We start from the raw sequence: 5,659 nt of genomic DNA, 5'->3' as shown, positions 1-5,659 counted from the left end.
TTCTTCTTAACTTTGCTGGAGTCAAGTTCCAACCACGAACGGGAAGCAACCTTTTTTTTTTCACGAACCAAGAACCAAGAACTGACAATGGCTAGGGAGGATACCACCTATGGAATCTCCACAAATTACTAGCTTCTACTTTAGAAAATGTTGGAGGCTGCCATTAAAGGAGAGAGAGCTTTTCTTGTTGTTCGGATGATTAATATGTGAGAGGTGGGGGGTCTATTTATAGAGGTTCCCACCTCCTCAATATTGGATAGGATAGAGTCCTATACTCATCTAATATCAGATAGGATAGAGTCATATACTCATCTAATATCTGATAGGATAGAGTCCTATACTAATCTAATATCAGATAGGATAGAGTCATATACTCATCTAATATCTGATAGGATAGAGTCCTATACTCATCTAATATCTGATAGGATAGAGTCCTATACTCAGTGGTTTATCCTTATCTTGGTGGGCGTCTATCCAACCTTATTTCCAACAGTGCCATCAATCCTCTTGGAACAACCTCTGCAGCTCTAGCATTGAGAAATGAACCCATATCTTTAGCAAACTGAGCCGAATACGCCTCAAGCACTTTTGGTGCATTTGCATAAGTAATCCTCCCTTTATTCCATGCAGAAGAGCTTTTGTCTAGCAATTGTGTTGGTACCATAGAGAGCCAATGGAGGGAATAAGATGAGAACACAAAATGTAGAGAAGCCTTGGGAAATAATCGGCCAAAGAATGAACCCGGTACACCATCCACATAATAACTTTTGTCGAGAGGGATTGATTTGAATAGAGTGTTGAAATCATTACCAACTTGGTCGTTGAAACACACTTTGAATTCGGGAACACTGATACCGAGATTGTGAAACTTTTGGAATTTTAGTTCTACGGCTTCCAGTATGTTCTGAACCGCATCAAAAGTATTAGGTCCAGTGGAACAACCTAAATCTATTATAGTAAATGAATTTGAATCTGAGAGTAGTAACTGAGCTGACATGATTATGGAGGTGATCAGTACTAGAAGTTGTCCCAATGTGGCATACATCTTCACTCCTCAATATTGGTTTTAATAAGCTAGGTTGAGTGGCTTGTGTATTTACAGACAAAACAGTAGTGAGTTGGTCAACCTTAGCTTCTAGAGACTCCATTCTAGAACATTGACTTGCCTGAGATTGCTGGATATTGAGCTGAGACTGTGCAATAAGCTCTAGAACACTTTCAAACTTTTGATTTTTCTGTGATAGCAAAGTTATAACATTCTCCAGGTTGGCAGGTGCGACATAATTTCTCCTAGGATCAGACACTGACTCCCCACTTGTATTGGAATTCTACTGAGAGTATAATTGTTGTTGAGGAACCAACTGTGAAGCTTGACTTGTCTGTGGAATATAACTTTGATCTTGAGAACCTGGTGGTCTAGCGTTCTTTGTCCAATAATTGCCTTAAAAGTTATTACCACCTTGGTTGGGCCTCTGAAATGAGTTCATATTGTACTCTCCAACTAATGCATGTTGATAGTAACCAGGACATTCTAGAGTTGTGTGAGAAGTGTCCGAACAAACTTTACAGTATCGGCTAGCTTGCATAACTGGGAGCGATTTAGCTTGAGACTTGTTGATCTTGGAAGGATTCATGGAGAACTGGTTGAATTTCTTACTCAGAGTTTCAATGCCGGTGGCTAGACTTGCCAATGTAGACTTCAGTTCTTGATCCGATTGTTCATGTGATTGGTAACCAAATTGCTTTGGCTCCCCCTCCATGCTAGCTATATCCTCGTTGTTGGATGTAGCTAGTCGTCCACTGTTGTGTTTCTTCAGCTAAATTCTCGAGAAAGTTGTAAGCTTCCTCTCCATCCATTGATGTAAACTTGTCTTTGTGCATTGACTGTATCATCTGCTTGTTTATCATCGAGAGTCCTCGATAGAAAAAATGAGCCAGTGTGCTCTTATCGTATCCATGATGTGGACACGAGACTAGTAGATTGTTGAATCGCTCGCAGCTATAATGATATTCTTTAGTCGATTTTCCTTTGAAATTACTGATGACTTGTTGCATGGCATCTGTCTTCTAGGGTGGGTAGAACTTGTTCATAAACTTTGTTCTCAACTTCTCCCAGTTATTGATTGAATTGATCGGCTCTGTAGTTAACCATTCCGATGCTTTACCTTCGAGTGAGAGTGGAAAAAGACTTAACTTGATACTCTTATCCCGGATATTCTGGTTCTTGAAAGTTCTGAGGACTAATAGAAATTTGCTCATGTGAACATAAGGCTGAATATTGTCTGAACCGTTGAACTTTGGAAGCATAGAAATGATTGATGCTCTAAGCTCAAACTGGTTAGCTTCTGTCTCTGGAAAAACAATACTGCTGGGTGGGTCTCCAATGATTTGTGAATAGAAATCACTTAGCTTCTTCCTCTGTTGTGCTTAAATGGGTGGGATAGCTTCAGGATTATTCGGGTCCACAACACCTCCATCATTGCGTGCGGCCATTGTATCAATCTCGTCTAGTATTCTTGTGAGTCGGTTGTTAAACCTTGTCCACTATTGTATTCTTACCGGACAATGATATGGACGGCGGGGCATACACTAGAAAATGCTATGCGAAAATGACAAAAAAACTATCCTACTATGCTTGAATGCAATTAAACTAATATGCAACTACTATACTAAAATATAATTATACTAAAAACTACTTTCCTTCAACTGGGTTGGGCTTTGCAGCTAATATCTCGCCCGTTGTCTAAAGCTGTCTCTTCTAGGGTTATGGTGAATCACTTGGATTGCTTAAATACCATGGCCCACAGATGAAAGTCCGTTTGTCAAGATTCAAACAAGAAACACTAGAGTTTGATGTTTCACTATGTTGGCTTGCAACTTCAATTGTTGAAAAAATCCTAAATGCAATTATACTAGAAAACAATAACACTAAACTACGATGCAACTAAACTAAGAATGAAATAAAAAGAATGAAGATTTGACTAACCTGGATGGTAGCTTGTCTTCGAGATATCCTTCAAGCTTCTCTCTTTCTCAAAAGGATGGATGATGCGGCTAAAATTACCTCAAGATCCAAAGTTCTAATCTTGAAAGAAAACGTTAAACATAAGCAACTTAAAACGGCAGCGGCGCCATTTGACACGCACTCCTTTTGTGTGTATGAGATGGTATATGGATGATGTAGATAGATGATAGTCGTTGAACAAAATAGAAGCGTATCAAAACCGAATTATCCTTCAATAAGTAAATGATGAGTAGGGTATCGTTCCACTTTTAAGTGTATGTTATATGAAGGACAGGACTGGAAAAGGGGTTTGAGGGATTAAAAACTATTATTATAGATATTGTAAATTCTAATGCTAAACTAAACTAAACTAAATAAACTATTGAAAATTTATAGGAGAGGGAATTCAAGAGATTAGAATCCACCAATACCTTTGATATGTGACCTTTTGCTTTATGGTTGTTCTCACAAGTAGACTACAATTAGACAATCGAGCGAGTGTCGATGCCCTCTTAGACGAAACATCGTTAACGAATAACTCTACTTAAGGTTGTTCCTATGTTTATGCTATTAATATCTTCTTTCCTTTTATGTAAGCTTGGGCAGCTATTCAATTAATCACCATCTAAGGCAAACACAAGGAATACTTCCCTTACTCTAAAACACTACACAACTAGAAGAAAAGTAGAGAATAATAATATAATATTCAATTACAATAAATAAAATCCTATTCTAGCATTATATTTAATTACAGTAAATAAAAGCATGTCACTAGCAAATATTCAATTGTAATAAATAAAACCCTAAACTAGCATGATATTCAATTGCAATAAATAAAAACCTTAATCTATACTCCCATCCCCTGGTCTGGGAAATGGAACTAATAACAAAACAAACATAAAGAACTAACCTGATTGGAGAATATCATGAACCATAAGAATCAACGAACCCCAAACACTGGCTTCATCTCCTCCCTTGAAGGAGAAGATTAGCCTTCCATAAAGAAGGAAGAACACGAAGAACGAGAAGAAGAAGAATCGAAGAACATAAGACTAGAAAGACTAATTTATTAAGACTCAACTAGTTAAAACTGAATCTTTTATTATTAATCTCTCTATGCCTCAAGTTATGGAGACAAGAATGTAAGTGAATTGGCGAGTTACATGAGGCACTTAGGTCCTCTATTTTTAGGGGTTACAATGAGTTCTAGAAGCATTCCAAACTGTGGTTTGTTTCCTAATACAAATTAACTTCTTTCAGAGTCCAACTTCGTTTCCAAAACTGTGAAGGAAGTGGCTACAGTGTCGGTTCTTGCGTCTGGACACACGATCCTCGCGTCTCAGACGCGAGAGTCTATTTTTCCTATTTTGCATCATCCTTCTTTCCTCTTTTGCAAGCTTTGGTCCAAGTAACGAATTTTTTTGTCTTGTGCTTCCAAATAGGTTTAAGTCGCATATTTCATAGCTTCAATTCCTTGGCCTTCTCCATGATTGTCCACGGGCTTTCCATGTGATCCTTAATGCTTCGAATTGCTCTGTTTTACCCTTTTTTCTCTAATATTCTACAAAACTCTCTTTTTCACCTATAGAATCATAAAACATGACTTACAAGCACTGTTAGTCCACTAAGATGGCTAAACAAGAGGTATAATCGAGGGTTATAATGCACTTTTTGAGCATTTATCAGTGGATGAAGAAGTGGTGGCGAGTAGGTGGTGCACGGTGGGAGGGCAACGTGTGGTGTTGCACCGTCGGATTGGGATTATTGTAGATCTTGATTTTGGTTTGCTGGTTGTGGTGATGGTGAGGCGCCAACGATCGGGAGGAAGGGTTTTGAAACGGTGGAGATGGTGGATTGGGTTTTGGATAGGTGGAGATGGTAGAGGATTGGTGGTGGCGGTGGCAGCACCAAGTTAGTGCTGGTGGAAGGAGGTGGAGTGGAGGGGTTTTTTTTTTTTTTTTTTTCGATAATCTGTACGTTATGCATTCTTAAACATTGAGTCTTGGCAAAAGAAAATATGTTCTTTTCATGGAGTTTGGATGAAATTCAATTATTTTTGGGTTTATTTATATTTGAATTTTATATGATGAAATTGGGTTGGTCTTTAATCTGATGAGAGAAGAATATATATAATGGAATTTAAGACCGGAGAGAAAAAGCAAAGGGAAGAAGAAGATGGCTCGAACAGTGAAATTGCTTTATTTTTGTTGGTTTTTCCTTTTCCTCTGACTCTTTTAGTTGTAAGACCCACGTGGCCAAGCTCGAGATAAGAGACAACTATATTTGGACGGTCATTACGAATGTGCGCTCTATTTCAAGGAGATGAGATCACTCTCTCGACTCTTAGATCAATGTGTCAATAAACTCACTAGCTTTCGAACCCGTCCTACGAACGGGTGTCGTTATATTAAATTATTCTAAAAAATATTAGCAACTATTCATAGCTATGAGATATGAAAATTATATTAATCAGTTGTTTAAATTTTTTGCACCACTCTCTATCAAACGAAAGCACCAAATCTTGGTAAAACCCATCGATTTATTTTGGTTGTTATGTTTAATAATAGAAGTTTGATTGAAATTTTGTGAGAATGCTCAATGTGCAGTGGCGAAGATGATATTGAAGCTACTTAAATAGCAAGACATTCTCAATCA

The 5,659-nt window shown here is 37.9% G+C and overlaps 1 pseudogene; it reads right to left on the bottom strand.

The window, feature by feature from the left end:
• Positions 1-454: 454 nt before the first annotated feature.
• On the bottom strand, positions 455-997 carry LOC147508101 (loganic acid O-methyltransferase pseudogene; annotated as a pseudogene).
• Positions 998-5,659: the final 4,662 nt, after the last annotated feature.

This window comes from Coptis chinensis, chromosome 3 (genome assembly GCF_015680905.1).
Source record: "Coptis chinensis isolate HL-2020 chromosome 3, ASM1568090v1, whole genome shotgun sequence".
In the NCBI taxonomy this organism is placed as follows: Eukaryota; Viridiplantae; Streptophyta; class Magnoliopsida; order Ranunculales; family Ranunculaceae; genus Coptis; species Coptis chinensis.
The sequence above is the reverse complement of the archived record's forward strand: the minus strand, read 5'-3'. Positions and strand labels throughout refer to the sequence as shown.